A 17,380-nucleotide genomic window follows, 5' to 3' on the forward strand; every position below is an offset into this window, starting at 1 on the left:
TTATTCGACTGCTGGAATCACATCTGTCACAGACAGCAAAGAGTAAGAGAAAATATTTGATTTTCAAATGCAGAATTTACTAAAACAGGCAGAGTCAGTGCTGTTTCCTGATGATTTAAGATGAACAAATGGAGGAGCGAGTGCGATATTCTCGGGGTGAATTTCGCAAGACGTTGATGCGTACACTGACCATCCTCTGCCAACTACTTTAACGTGACCTAATGCCAAATCGATACAAAGTAGGTACTATCATAGGTCGTTCATCATCAGCCTTTGAATAATAAGCAGCAATATTTTCTGAGAAACGTTGGTGAGAAAATGACTGATTAATGCGACAGTTACCTGTGTATAGATTGTTTACTATAAGTTCACACTTCCGTGCACATCCCAGGTGATATTAGACCGATGCTGTGCTTTGTAATGTGTTATACCCCGGGAGACTTGACACAAATCCGAACTGAGCAATGTGAAAGCTGAAAGATCAGTGATCACGTGATCGTGTGCCTTGTCATGCGATTGGGTGTTGATGCTGGTGCATGAGACCGTTCATTGTGACGTACTGAGCTGCAATAACGTCGTTCTGTGGGCAGCATGTTGACGTTGCCAACCGCGAGCCTCTTTATGATCTATTGTTCATTTTTATATTTTTATAACTTTCCGACGTTCAAAAAGCACAAATGTACATTGCACAGCTGCAGATGTGTCCTTCAAGTCTAGATATATGGGCAACTTTACTTTCCTGTTATCAGCTCGCGGGTTCCGTCCAAAGCAAATACAATTCATTAAAGGCAGCCACGTTAAATTAGTGCAAATTGGCTTTATAGTAGTTTTGTTACTTAGCTGAATACAAGTTGGTCGCCTAATAAGTTGCAAGTAAAACCGAAGAATGTGTTAACAACTGTGAATGGTAATATTCTTCCCACTCGAAGTTCTTTGGTGTATTGCAGGCATTATCACCGTTTGAAGCGTATCCTCTTCAGAGAAGATATAGCGCAGAATTTTTGTAAAAATCTATGCATTTAAAAGTCTCGCATATTGCCCGTGTCCATGCGGACCTCACTTGAACAATGTAAGTAAAACTTCGCAATAGGCAGCACTCCACAAATTAACACGTCATGCTTCTCTGATTGTTTCAGATAACCAATCTCCATTAAGTTTACCGGATTGATTTTCTTAGATATGGAGAGTAGCGAATGCAATAATAGGAAACATACACGCGCCCTCACCACAAAACCCGGCAACAACAAAAACAACAATTTGTACTTACATTGTGCCAATAACGTGGAAAAAAACCCAAGACGGTTCACAGAGCAGTGAGAAAAATAGGAGTTAGAGCCAATAAAGGTGATATGAGGACCGAATTGTTCCTGATTGAGGGAGGTTCTAAAGAGGTTTGTAAAGGAGAAGGGGCAGTTGGAGAGATGGAGAGACCTGTTCAGGCAGAAGTCGCGAGTGGCTGATACTCCTCCTGAGGTCTCCACCGTCACAGATGCCAGTCATCAGCCAAACCGATTCACTCCATGTGATATCAAGAAACGGCTGAGTGCACTGGATCGGGCAACTTCCCCGCTGCAGTTCTGAAGACCTGCTGCAGAATTAGCCACACGCCTAGCCAAGTGTTCAAATACAGCTGCAACGCTGGCACCTACCCGACAAAATGGAAAATTGCTCAGATATGTCCTGGCCACTAAAAGCAGGACAAATCCAATCGGGCCAATTACCACCCCATCAGCCTATTCTCAATCATCAGCAAAGTGATGCAAGGTGTCATCGATAGAGCTATCAAGTGGCACTTACTCACCAATAACCTGCTCACTGAAGCTCAGGATCAAGCAACTCAAAAACCCATTCCAGCCTTTGTCCAAACATGCACACAAGAGCTGAATTCAAGGGGGGATGTGAGAATGACTGCCCTAAACATCAAGGCAGCATTCGACCGAATATGGCATCATGGAGCTTTAGTTAAAGTGATATCAATGGGGATCAGGGGGGAAAACTCTCCAGTGGCTGGGGTCAAACCTAGCGCGCAGAAAGATGGTTGTGGGTGTTGGAGATCAATCACCTAAACCCAGAATAGCGCTGCAGGAATTCTTCTGGGCAGTGTCCAAGACCCAATTATCTTCAGCTGCATCATTAATTACCTTCCTTCCATCATAAGATCAGAAGTGGGGCTGTTCGTTGAAGATTGCACAATGTTCAGTTCCATTCACTATTCTTCAGATAATATAGACTGCGCCCACATGCAACAAGACCTGGACAACATCCAGATTTGGGCTGATCAGTGGCAAGTATCATTCGCACCACACAAGTGCCAGGCAATGACCATCTCCAACAAGACAGTCTAAACATTTCACCTTGCCATTCAGTGGCATTACCATCGGCGAATACCCCACCATCAACCTCCTGGGGGTCACCATTATAGCCACATAAATACTGCGGCTACAAGAGCAGGTCAGAGGCTGGGTATTCTGCGGCGACTGACTCACCACTTGACTCCTCAAAGCCTTTCCACCATCTACAAGGTACAAGTCAGGAGTGTGATGGAATAGTCTCCACTTGTCTGGATGTGTGCAGCTCCAACGACACTCAAGAAAATCGACGCCATCAAGACCAAAGCAGTACATTGATTGGCACCCCATCCACCACCTCAACCATGAATTCCCTCGACCACTGATACACCGTGGCAGCAGTAAGAAATAAGAAATAGAAGCAGGAGCAGGCCATACAGCACCCGAGCCTGCTCCTCCATTCATTAAGATCATGGCTGATCTTTGACCTCAACCCACTTTCCCGCCCGATCTCCATATCCTTGATTCCCTTAGAGTCCAACAATCTATCGAACTCAGTATTGAATATATTCAACTACTAAACATCCACAGCCGTCTGCGGTAAATAATTCCAAATGTTCACAACCCTCTGGGTAAACAAATGTCTCCTTATCTCAATCCAAAATCACCGAGCCCTTAAACTGAGACGATGCCCCCTGGTTCTCGACTCTCCAGCCAGTGAAAACAGCCTCTCACCATTTACCCCGTCAAGCCCTCTCAGAATCTTATATGTTTCAATGAGATCATCTCTCATTCTTCTAAACTCCAGAGAGTATAGGCCCATTCTACTCAATCTCTCCTCATAGGACAAACCTCTCATCCCAGGAATCAATCTAGTGAACCTTCGTTGCACTGCCTGTAAGACAAGTATATCATTCCTTAGGTAAGGAGAACATGACTGTACACGGTACTCTAGCGGTGGTCTCACCAAAGACCTGTACAATTGCAGCAAGACTTCCTTACTCTTGTACTCCAAACCCCTTGCAATAAAAACCAACGTACCATTTGCTTTCCTAATTGCTTGTGCACCTGCATGTTAACGTTCTGTGTTTCGTGTACAAGGACACCAAAATCACTCTGAATATCAACGTTTATTAGTTTCTCACTATTTAAAAAATATTCTGTTTTTCTATTCTTCCTACCAAAGTGAACAACTTCACATTTCTCCACATTATACTCCATCGGACACTTTTTTGCCCATTCAGTTCACCTGTCTATATCCCTTTGCAGACTCTTTGTGTCCTCCTCACAGCTTACTCTCCCACCTAGTTTTGTATCGTCAAAAAACTTGGATACATTACACTCAGTCCCTTCATTAATATAGATTATAAATAGCTGAGGCCCAAGCACTGAGCCTTGTGGCACCCCACTTGATACAGCCTGCCAACCTGAAAAGGACCCGTTTATTCATACTCTCTGTTATCCATCCATTAACCAAGCCTCTAGCAGTCCTAATATATTAACCTCAACCCCATGAGCCCTTATGTTGTGTAACAACCTTTTGTATGGCACCTCATGGAATGCCTTTTGAAAATCCAAATATACAACATCCACTGGTTCCCCCTTATCTACCCTTCTAGGTACACCCTCAAAATACTCTAATGGATTTGTCAAGCACGATTCCCTTTCATAAAACCATGTTGACTCTGGCTAATCATATTATGATGTTCTAAGTGCCCTGTTACCACATGCTTAATAATAGATTCCAGCATTTTCCAGACTACTGATCTCATTCTAACCGGCCTGTAGTTCCCTGTTTTCTCTCTCCCTACTTTCTTGAATAGCTGTGTTACATTTGCTACCTTCCATTCCACAGGCACCGTTCTAGAATCTAGGGAATGTTGGAAGAGCAAAACCAATGCATCCACTATCTCTGCAGTCTCCTTTTGTAGAATTCTCTGATCAGGCCATCAGGTCCAATGGATTTGTTGGCTTTTTAGCCCCAATAATTTCTCCAGTACTTTTTCTTTACTAATTTAATTACTTTAATTTCCTCACTCTTATTAGACCCTTGGTTCCCTGCTATTCCTGGTATTTTTTTCCTGTATTTTATTGTGAAGACAGATACAAAATATTTGTTAATCGTTTCTGCCATTTCCTTATTCCTGATTATAATTTCTCTTGTCTCAGCATCTAAGGCTCCCATGTTTACTTTTGCTAATCTCTTCCTTTTTCCGTACTTGTAGAAGCTCTTACAATCTGTTTTTATATTTCTCGCTAGTTTACTCAAATTCCATTTTCTCACTGTTTATCATTTTTTTAGTCATCCTTTTTCTGCTTTCTAAAACTCTCCCAATCCTCAGGCTTACTATTCTTCTTGGCAACATTATAAGCCTCTTCTTTTAATCTAATACTATTCCTAACTTCTTTAGTTAGCCACGGATGAATCACTTTTCCCATGGAGTTTTTATTCCTCAATGGAATGTATATTTGTTGAGAATTATGAAATATTTCTTTAAATGTTCACCATTGCGTGTCTACCATCAGAGCTTTTAATCTAATTTCCCAATCAACATTCGCCAACTCGTCCCTCATACCTTCTCTAATCTCTCCACATAACTGAAGTCCCTCATCTCTGGTATCATCCTGTTAATCTTCCTCTGTAACCTCTTCAGGGCCTCGACATCTTTCCTAAAGTGTGGTGCCCAAAATTGTATACAATACTCCAGCTGAGGCCTCACCAGTGATTTGTAAATGTATTGCATGATTTCTACGTTTTTATATTCAATGCCCCTATTTACAAAGCCAATATCCCACACGCTTTCTGAACCACCTTATCAACTTTCCCTGCCACCTTCAAAGATTTGTGAATATGCACCCCAGCTCCTGCACCCCCACAAAATGGTACCATTTAGGTTTTAGTGCGTCTTCATGTTGTTCCTCCCAAAGTGCATCACTTCACACTTATCCGCATTAAATTGCATCCGCTATGTGTCTGCCCATTTTGCCAATCTGTCCATGTCCTCCTGAAGTCTGCTACTATCCTGTTCACTACTTACCATGCTGCCAAGTTTTGTATCATTCGCAAACTTCGAATTTGTACTCCCTTCACACAATCCCAGGTCATTTATATGTAACATGAAAAGCAATGGTCCTAATACCGATCCCTGTGGATCCCTCGCCATCCTTCTTTCCAGTCAGAAAAGCATCCGTTCTCCACTACTCTCTGCCTCCTCTCTATTAGCCTATTCCATACCAAAGTTACAACCGTCCCTTTAATCCTAACTGCTTCTATTTGCTGCATGCGTCTGTTGCGTGATACTTTATCAAATGCCTTTTAAAAGTCCATATATACAACAGCCACTGCACTACCTTCATCAACCCTCTCTGATACTTCATCAAAGAACTCAGTCAAGTTAGTCAAAACGACTTTCCTTTAAAAAATCCGTGCTGGCTGTCCCTTATTAAGCCATGCATCTCCGAGTGAGAATTAATGTTGTCCCTGACAATGGTCTCTCAATGTTTGCCTACTTCTGACGTTAAATTGATTGGCCTGTAGTTGCAAGATTTACCCCTCTCCCCTTTTTTGAATAGGGGTGTAACATTTGCAATTCTCCAGTCTTCTGGCACCACTCCCATATCCAAGGAGGATTGAAAGATTGTGGTCAGACGTTCTGCCATTTCCACACTTGCTTCCCTCAGCAAGCTAGGATGCATCCCATCTGGACTGGGTGACTTGTTAACTTTGAGTGATGCCAAACTATTTAGCAACTCCTTTCTCTCTATTTTCATCCTGTCCAGTAACTCGACTCGCTCCTCCTCTACTGCAATATTAACTTCATCCTCTTATTTAATGAAGGCAGATTCAAAGTACTCATTAAGTACCTCAGTCATGCCCTCTGCCTCCCCAAGAAGTTTTCCTTCTTTGCCCCGAATCGGCCCCAACATTCCTTTAACTATTCTTTTTTCTTTTTATATGTTTACAAAAGATTTTTGGGTTTTGTTTTAGGTTAACAGCAAATCATTTCTCATACTTTCTCTTTGCCCTACTTATATCCATTTTCAATTTCACCCTGCACTCTGTATTCTGCCTGGTTTTCTACTGTATTCTGTACCAGACATTTGTCATAGGCCTCCTTTTACAATTTTATTTTAATCTCTATTCCCTTTTTCATGCAGGGAGCTCTAGCTTTGGATGTCCTATCTGTCCACCTTATGGGAATATGTTTGATCTGTACCCGAAGTATCTCTGCCTTAAAAGCCTGCCATTGTTCATCATTCTAAAATCATTTTTAAAAATTATATTAGGAAATTAACAAAGGTCAATACCATAACCAATTTTGCTCCGCTCGGTTTTCATTGAGCAAATATGTGAAATGAACTGGGTGAGGGATCTGGTAGCAAAGACAAAAGCCTAAAGATAAAAGGAACAGGAGACGAGCATAAAGGTCAGACCAGGGGAAGGAATAAAAATAACATAAACGGTCAATGAACAAATACGGTTATGAACCAAAAGTATAAACGGTTCGTTAAAAATAAAGTAAAAGGAATAACTATTAAAGACGAATTAAACTGGCTGTACAGCAATGCACACAGCGTCCAAAATAGAACGTGGGAACTGAAGGCAGTAATCCCTAGCGAGGAACCAGATGTAGTAGGAAAAATTTAAACATGGCTTCAGAAAGAACAGGACTGGCAACTAAATGTTGCAGGTTATAATTTAATCAGAAAGAATAGGGAAGGAAGAAGGGGGTGGATTAGCTGTACTAATTAGAAATAACACAATGGCATTAATAAAAAAGGGAAATAAGTAACAGACGGATAGAAACAGAATCCATATGGAGTGAAATAAAAGATAAGAAGGGATCTATCACGTTATTAGGGTTACACTACAGACCACCTAATAATGGAAAGGAGATGGAGGAAGAAATATGTAAGCAAATACGTGAAATGAGTAAATGACATAGAATAATAATCAATGGAAATTTTTAACTACACCCAAAGAAACTAGCAAGAAGAGGTAGGTAAAATGGTACAGGGAATGACGTTTCAACAATGTGTGCAAAATTCCTTTCTTACCCAGTATGTAAAAAGCCCAACAAGAGTGGAAGCACTGCTGGGTCTATTAATCGGAAATGAACCAGAACAGATCAGGGACGTAAGCGTAGGGAAATATCTAGGTCACGGCAAGCACAGCATAATAAGATTTAAGATAAAGTTTGAGAAGCCAGTAAGTAAGACAAAGACCAAACTAATATATTGGAAAAAAAGCTGATTTTAAGGGGATGAGAATGGAACTAGGGAAAAAAAGCTGAAAAAATTACTGACAAAGAAATAAATAAAAGAACAGTTGGTAACATTTAAAACGATGATCAATTGGAGAAATATATCCCACTAAAAGGAAAGAACAAACTAGCCAGTAATGACACACCATGGATGACTAAAGAAATAAGGGCAACACTGAAACTAAAGAAAAAGGCAGACATGAAGTGCATAGAAAATAAATGAGAGGATGACAAAAGGGAATATGAAAGGATTAGGAAAGAAGTCAAGAAAACAATTAGGATTTCAAAGAGAAACTATGGAATTAAATCATCAAAGAATATAAAAGGAAATAGTAAAGTATTCTGCAGACACATAAATAACAAAAGGAAAATCAAGATAGGGATGGGGCCACTAAGGGATACACATGATAAACTCACAGGTAATGACTGCAAAATGGCAGAAATATGAAATGATTACTTTGCCTTAGTATTTACCAGAGAGACAAACATGGTGGGCGTTCGAAGAAGAGATCAAGACAGATATAAAGACATTTAAGATAGAAAGGGGAAGGTAATTGATAAACTAATCAAACTGAGAGAGGATAAAACCTCATGTCTTGATGGATTGCATCCATACACATTAAAAGAAGTTAAGGAAGAGATATCGGAGGCAATATTACATAAAAATAAAAAATCATTAAAAAGGGAATAGGGCCAGAGGACTGGTGTCATGCTGATGTCATTCCGATATTTAAAAAGGGAGATAGTACAAGTCCAGGGAACTACAGGCCAATTAGCTTAACGTCGGTGGTAGGAATGATAATGTAATCCTTATTCAAAGATGTAATTAAAAAAACATCCAGAACCTAAAAATATAATAAAGAATAGTCAGCATGGACTTCAAAAGGAAATGTCATGCTTACCCAACCTTATTAAATTATTTGAAGAATTATCAGAAAGAGTAGACAAGGGTAATGTAGTTGATGTAATGTATTTCTATTTTCAAAAGGCCTTCGATTGGGTACTGCATAATAGACCCAAGACTTAGGTCAGAGCTTTTGAAGTCATGGGACAAGCAGCCAAATGGATAGCAAACTGGCTACAAATCAGAAAACAAAGAGTAGGGGTTAAAGGTAGTTTACTCAGATTGGCAAAAGTGGGAAGTGGTGTTCCACAAGGGTCGGTGCTGGGACCACTGTTATTCACCATTTACACAAATGACTTGGACTCGGAATTGGAAGTACAATTTCAAAATTTGCGGATGACACCAAATTGGAGTTAATACTGAGGAGGACTGTGACAAAATAGAGGAAGACATTAATAAACAAGCAGAATGGGCGAATAATTGGCAAATGAATTTCAACATAGATAAGTGTGAGATGGTACATTTTGTTAGCAAGAATAAGGAGGCCACATACTCCTTGGAAAATAAGAATCTAAATGGGGTAGAAGAGCAGAGGGATCTGGGGGCACTAAAAGTAGTGATGCACATTACAAAAAAAGTCATAAAAGCAAGATCAGCACTGGGGTTCAATTCTAGAGGGATAGAAATGAAAAGCAGGCAAATTATGTTAAACTTATATAGACCCTTGGTTAGACTACGTTTTTAGTACTGTTAACAGTTCTGATCTCCATGTAATAAAAAGGATGTAGAGGCACTCGAGAATGTGCAAAAGAGATTTACCAGGATGATATCAGAACTGAGATTTTATACCTATCTGGAACGATTGAACAGGCTGGGGCTTTCGTCTCGAGAAAAGAGAGGACTGGGAGGTGACCTGATAGAGGCATTTAAGATTGTGAAAGGTTTCGATAGCATAAACGTGGAGAAGATCTTTCCACTTGCAGGGGAGACCAGAAGTAGGGGCCATAAATATAAGATAGTCACTTTAATAAATCCAATACTGAAATCAGAATAAACTTCTTACCCAGAGAGTGCTTAGAATGCGGAACTCACTACCACAAATAGCAGTTGGGCCGTGTAGCATGGATGCATTTAAGGAGAAGCTCGATAAACACGTAAGGGAGAAATGAATAGAAGGATATGTTCATGGGGTTATATGAACAGAGACGGGAGGAGACTCGTATGTAGCATAAACACCGGCAATGGACTTCTTTGTCCGAATGGTCTGTGCTGTCCATTCTATGTAATTCTATATAAAACGTTGTATCATAAATATCCCATTGAAAGTGTTCAAACTGTTCGGCCACTGAAAAAAATGTCCCCTTCCAGCGCAGACAACTCGGCCCCCACTCTAAGACATGTAAAAAGTACATTTTCTCATTGCATATTGATGCAGCTCCAAGCATCAGCAGTGAAAATGAGCCACAGAAAACTGAAAGTCACAGGTTTGATTTGTGATCAGTGCTGTGTGCAAGACCAGAACTAAAGTCAGCGAACTGGACGCAGTCATTAGGTACGATGGGACATAATGTGATATCCGTCGTGGAACCTTGGGGGCAATTTTGATTTTGGGCGGACAGTGTAAAGCGTGCTGTATCATATCCTCCGCCGTATACATCTTTGTCGTTCTATGAGATTCGGCTCATCTGATTTCGCCCGGGGATGAGCGGGGATGAGGGAGGGTGCTACATATTTCTGGATATAAATTTTGATGAGAAAAAGAGACGGAACAATTGGCTCATGTGTACATATTAACGAAGTATAGTAGCACAACATTCGAAAGGGAAGTTTTTATTGATGGTGGTGCTCAGACCAAGCATTTCTGATTTGAATTAAGTAAAAATAACCGAACTGCCCTATAATGATGGACATTATAGATGAGGCAAAAGTGTGAAAGAAATTTAACTTGATAATTGTAAGCAATTTAGCGAGGTCTACAGTAATAATGCAGCTGCAAAAATGAGGGCTTTCAACTGTCCTAACAACCTCGAACAAGAGAACCGCTTTCGTCAAAATAGGGAGGAGTTCTTAGAATGCATCTGGAACTGTTTCCTTAATCGGTATGTTGCATTTTCAAGAAGGAAGAATATCGTGCTTTATTTAGGTCCAGATAATATGAGTTTAAATGGATATGTCAAAATCCAGCGACTAACATTCTACTGTAAATAGAACGAGCATGTCTGACCCATGGTTCTACAAATGTAACACAATGCTTGACTTCAGATGTCACGGTGAACTGTCCGATGAACTGAATGGCCTACCTCATCCCTATTAACCTTATGGTCTTATTTCCTATGAACATTGAAACTAACAAGCTAAAAAAGAGACTGACAAAGGAACGACCCATCGTATCTATTTTTTGTACGTTATGGAGAATCCTTTCATCCCTATGCCTGATCAAAGCGCCCAGATCCACCTGAATTCACAGGCACTAACCTGGTGGCTTCTATTAAATGATTGTAGTGTTTACCATAACCTGTGGGTATCCCGTTAGCACTACCCTCCGATCAAAAATTTCGTGTGAGTTTGTTTTACATGTGTATAATCAGCTAACGCACATGCAGCCACTAAACCCATTCACTGTATATCTGTATTTTTGGAGATTGTATAGTTGCTTACCGGGTGCTGTTCGCTTATTTTACTCAAGCCTTGGCCCCTGGAGTTTTCTGCATTAGGTGTCGTCCGAAAGAGCAATGGTCGAGTTAGCAGGTTTGAGCTAAGTGTTCCTGCGCTGGAGAGAATAGTAGTCATCTCGGCTTGGGTCGTCATCCCTATCTGAAACAGGCAACTGTAATGAAGCCTTACGTATCAACTAGTATGGGAAAGGTAATTCTGGAATACTTTTGACAGCACAACAGCTATTGTAGGACAAATTGTCAAGAGTGCAAATGAGTAGAAGGTAAATTTAGGACTGCTATACGGAAGATTTTTTTTGACACAGCAGTGGTCAACATGAGGAAGGGACTTTCAGGTAGAATAGTGGAGATTAAAAAAAACATACAATATTTTCAGAAACAATTAGATGCTCTGTTCGGAGACTATAAGATCTTTCTGGACGCATGAGCAAGAAATGACCAGAATAACTTTTCTCATCTGCATCAACTTTGCACTCGTTACGCCTGCTCGAAGGTGTGTGTGTATGAATGTCCCCGAAGGCTCACTTCTAGCTCCATTGCAATGTTCTACGCCCACTCACCACTGGAACTGACGCGTGAAGAATGGTCAGCTCAATGGGCGTGAATGGTACCTGAGGGATAGTGATGTCTGTGAAAGTTTATCTGAGTCACCTTCAAGAGCAGAAGAGAAAAGGAGAAGAAATGTAGGCAACATTTTTTAAAAATCTGTTGCTGTATTCTTGAAAGCAGCTGAACCAGTTTAAATATAGGTGGGTGGTTGCGTTTACAAAGTATTTTTTCATCGTTATTTTACAAGTGGTTTTGGGCTCATCCCTTTGCCCATCCCTCATTGCCCCGAGAAGGTGGTGGCAGCAGTTCTTCTTCTTGCAGGTTTCTTATAACTGATTGGCTTGCTAGGACAGTTCAGAGGACAGTTCAGAGTCAACCACGGTGGTGTGGGACTGGAGTCACATGAAAAACTAGATGGCAGATTTACTTCGTTAAAAGAGTGAACCGGTTAGCTTTTTACAACAATCCAATAGCTTTATGGTCAGTCTTACTGATACTAGAGTGTTGCCTTCTTCTACCTTCAGTCACATCTATAAAGACATTGACCTGAAACATTTTTTTTTGCATTTCAGTACAGGTACATGCTTTTTACTTCCAGGTTTCTTTTAAACCGATTTCAAATTCTCAAACTATCATGGTGGGATTTGAATTTACTCGCTCTGGATTACAAGTCCAGTAATTGAACCACTATACAACCGGCCCCACTAGAATTTCTCGGTCACAAAACAGCAGATTAGCGTTCTGTGGGTCAAACAATCTCGAGTCATAAGGCTGAGTACATTTCCTCTTGCGAAAGTGCTTCCTCTCACCACAGCAGACCAATCCCAATTCACCTATTTATTTTTATTGCCAATTGACATACAGCACATTCATATATAGAGTAGATGGTGTTTTATATACAGCATATTTTGATACTGAGTTTTACTGAGTGGCTTAACATTAACATCTACGCTAAAATCAACCGAAGCTTCCTGTGCAGAAATAACTCGAGCATCTGTTTAAATTGAAAGGACCTGAAACAGCCTATCACTGCCGTACAGCAGAGTTAACCACATTGCGAAACATTCGCGCGGTTACTGCAACAGGTTGAAGGAAATACATTTAACATCTTATTGTGCAAGTTCGCATGTTCGTTTTGCAATATTGAAATCAAATATCAAAGGAACAGCAACCGTTTGTCTAACGCGAGCAGTGAAACATCAAACAGTCAAACCTGCCTTGTTTGAGTAAAGGATTACCACCCCGGCTATTTATATTTTCTTATATATTATACTATAACCTGTCATTTTTTCAATCTGCTTACTTTCTAATTTATATTTCTTTTTCTTACACACAGGTCGATAATTTGAAAAGCCGCCCGAACGTAATTCCCAAGACCAAAGATGGGTTTCAGGCCCGAGACAGCTCAGTGTCGATCTTTCAAAACTCGATCAATGAGTAAATGGTGTACGTTATGTCGGATTATTGGACAGTGCCTGTAGCTTTACAAATCGTTTCACAGACTGGGATAAGTATGAAAAAAACTTGCTTTACTTTTCAACAATTCATCAGTTTTAAGATTGACTTGAAGTAGTTCAAGCTTGTCCTTTTCATTGAGGCAATTTCAGGTAAGACAGGTGCGGTGCATCAGGTGGAGTGAGGGAAACAATACAAGATGGGAGCTGAGCCGTTTTGAAGGTGACCCGGGGATGAGACATGATCACGAATCTCATTTGGAAGATGACGAGTGCAGAGGAAATCATAAGGACCAACTTTACCATACTTAGCTAATTCCGCGTACCGATCCATCAGACAACACCCTTTAATCCCTTACGAATGATTTAAACAATATATGGAGAGCAATAAATTAAAGATATGATGCGACGTGAAGCTTCGGCGGAGCAATAAAATAATAACTAAATAAATTAGCTTCCACATATCTATCTAATGTGACAATAATCTTATTCTGTGTATACAATCTTTGTGTAAGTGCTCTGCGTCGCCGGGGTACACACGTAAACGTCTTTCAGATGTTCAGTTAAGGTTCAGAGGCAACAACATTATATATGTGCAATGTAATCATCAGTCCCTGCTTGCCAGCAAAGGGAAAATTTGCAAATTTGATATAAGTATAAAACAGGTTAGGTTTGAACCTAACCACTTGTTTTGGGTTTTTTTGTATTTCTGATCTAGACGTTTTATGAAAAGGGCTGGAGGTGAAACGTGGATACAAGCTACACAATCGACTCATCTCAAAATGTCAAACGCTTGCATGTCACGTACATAAGTAACTTACCTGTAACAAAAGCAGAAAATGCTGGAGAAGCTCAGCAATTCAGGCAGCATCTGTGGAGAAAGAAACGGAGTTAACGTTTCAGGTCGAAAACCTTTCGTCAGAACTGGAAGATGTTCAAAGAGTTAAAGGTTTTGAGCAAGCACAGATTCAGGGAAAAAGGGGGATGGGAGGGAAGGGAAGAACAAAAGGGAAGGTCTGTGACATCGTAGAGGGCACGAGTGCTTAAATAACAAAAGGGATCTTGGTGCAAGGAAGGAAAGCGGTAATGGGACAGGTTAAGAAATAAAAGATTGATCAGGAGTAGCTGTAAATGCCAGCAACGAGTGAATGAGTTAGTCCGCTCTTTATCAAGGCTGAAACAAGGTCAAACATTAACTTGGAAACGATCCTACTGCATCACTGCAAACCTCAAGTCTCTGAATTAATGGAGTTTCACATTCCAGCAAATAAACCCAGAGCACTGAGAAGCTTCGGCTTCGCGACGGCTGCAGTTTAAGTACAGCTGCAACAATGTAAACTATTAGGACTTTTTGTCTTCCCTTTGGAGGTTTCTAATTTTGGCAAAGAGCCAGTTCACCATCACTGACATTGAGTTAAGCGATTTTAGTTGTGTATAACAGAGCATTCTTCAGTCGACATTCGCATAACCCATTCAAACATAACCGATAGAACACTGGGAGTCCTCCCCTGACCTTGCTCTGGTCCTGCTCGCCCCTATTGCGAAGAAATTGTATGTATTTTAACTTCATTGTTGTAACAAGCTGAGATAATAACCCCACCTCTTAAACACGTTAGGAATGGCAGGAGCTCTTGTATAACTGTTTTAAGAGGATGCAGTGCCATCCTGTGGAGAAACTAGAAGATATGAGGCGCTACTGTTACGTTTACAAGATTACCCATTGATTTTAATGGACTGAAATCCACAGCCTTAAGAACATGAGACATAGGAGTGGGAGTAGGCCACAGGGTACCTCGAGCCTGCTCCGCAGTCAATAAAGTCATGTCTGATCTTCTACCACAACTCCACTTCCCCACCCTATCCCAATATCCCTTGATTCCCTTACTCCCAAACCCGCAACCTCTACCACCTAGAAGGACAAGAGCAGCAGGTACATGGGAACAACACCAGCTGCACTTTACCCTCCAAGTCACACACCATCCCAACTTGGAAATATATCGCTGTTCCTTCATCGTCGCTGGGTCAAAATCGTGGAACTCCCTTCCCAACAGCACTGTTCCCAACTCCCTTCACCACACGGAGTGCAGCGGTTGAAGAAGATGGCTCGCCAACAACATCTCAAGGGCAATTAGGGATGGGCAATAAATGCTGGCCTCATCAGCGACGCCCACATTCCATGAAAGAATAAAACAAATCCTTAATGTTCAAAAATCTATCGATCTCAGTTTTGAACATACTCAATCACTGAGCATCCATGGCACTCTGGGGTAGAGAATTCCAAGGATTCACTGCCCCCTGAGTGAATACATTTTTCCTCATCTCAGTCCTAAATGGCCGACCACTTATCCTGAGACGATGACCATTGGTTCCAGACTGTCCAGCCAGGGGAATCAGCCTCTCAGCATTTACCCTGTCAATCCCTCTAAGAATTTTATATGTTTCACTGAAACCACCTCTCATTCGTCTAATCTCCAGAGAATATAGGCCCATTCTGCTCAATCTCTCTTCATAGGACAACCCTCTCATTCCAGGAATGAATCTAGTGAACCTTCGTTGCACCTCATCTAAGGCAAATATATCCTTCCTTAGGTAAGGAGATCAAAACTGGTTCCCTCTTATCTATCCTGCTAGTTACACCCTCAAAAAACGTACACTGTATCCCGGTGTGGTCTCACCGAAGTCCTAAATAATTGCAGGAAGACTTCTTAACTCTTATACTCCAATCCCCTTGCAATAGAGGCTAACGTACCATTTGACTTCCTAATTGCTTACTGTACCTGCATGTCAACTTTCAGTGAATTGTTTACAAGGACACCATAATCCCTCTGAATATCAACATTTACTAGACTCTCACCTTTTAAAAAATATTTTGCTTTTCTATTCTTCCTACCAAAGTGGATAATTTCATATTTCCCCGCATTATATTCCATCTGCCACCTTCTTCCCCAATCATTTAACCTGTCTGTATCCCTCCTTCTGTCCTCCTCAGAACTTACTTTCCCACCTAGCTTTAGATCGTCAGCAAATTCGAAGATATTACATTGTGTCCCCTCATCTAAGTCAGAAAATAGCTGAGGCATCTTGTGGCATCCTAGTGGTTACAACCTGCCAACCCGGAAATGACGCATTTATTCCTATTCTGTTTTCTGTCCGTCAACCAATCCTCAATTCATGCTAATATATTGCCCCAAATTCCATGAGCCCTTATCTTATGTAACAATTACTTGTGTGGCATATTATCAAATGCCTTTTGAAAATCCAAATATAATACATCCACTGGTTCCCTCTTATCTACCCTGCTAGTTACACCCTCAAAAAACTATAATAGATTTGTCAAACACAATTTCCCTTTCATAAAACTGTGTTGACTCTGCCTAATCATATTATGATTTTCTAAGTGCCCTGTTACCACATCCTTAACAATAGATTCTAGCATTTCCCTACTACTGATATCAAGCTAACTGGCCTATAGTTCCCTGTTTTCTCTCTCCCTGTTTTCTTGAATACCGGGGTTACATTTGCTACCTTCCAATCCACGGGGACCGTTGTAGAATCTAGAGAATTTTGGAAGATCAAAACCAATGCATTAATTATCTCTGCAGCCACCACTTTTATAACTCTAAGATGTAAGCCATCAGGTCCAGGGGTTTTGTTGGCTTTCGGTTTCATTAATTTCTCCAGTACTTTTTCATTACTAATATTAATTACTTTAAATTCCACACTCGCATTAGACCCTTGGTTCCCCATTATTTTGGATATGTTTTTGTGTCTTCTACTGTGAAGACAGGTACAAAATATTCGTTTAACATCTTTGCAATTTCCTTACTCCCCATTATAAATTCTCCTGTCTCTGCCTCTAAGGGACCCACGTTTACTTTTGCTAATCTCTTCCTTTTTTCATACTCGTAGAAGCTCTTACAATCTGTTTTTATATTTCCTGCTAGTTTACAGTCACATTCAATTTTCTCCCTTTTTATCAATTTCTTGGTCATCCTTCTGATTTCGAAAACCTCCCAATCCTCAGGCTTACTATTGTTTTCGGCAACATTATAAGCATCTTCCTTTAACCTAATACGATCCTTATCTTCTCTAGAGCCTCTCCTCCGCCGCCCAGCTGGATGGGACTGCACTCGCCTGGCTCCATTCTTATCTATCCAGTCATAGCCAGCGAATCAACTGCAATGGCTTCTCTTCCCACTCCTGCACCGTGACCTGTGGAGTCCCCCAAGGATCTACCCTTGCCCCCCCCCTTCCTATTTCTCATCTACATGCTGCCCCTCGGTGACACCATCCAAAAACACGTCAG

Source organism: Heptranchias perlo, chromosome 16 (assembly GCF_035084215.1).
Source record: "Heptranchias perlo isolate sHepPer1 chromosome 16, sHepPer1.hap1, whole genome shotgun sequence".
Lineage (NCBI taxonomy): Eukaryota > Metazoa > Chordata > Chondrichthyes > Hexanchiformes > Hexanchidae > Heptranchias > Heptranchias perlo.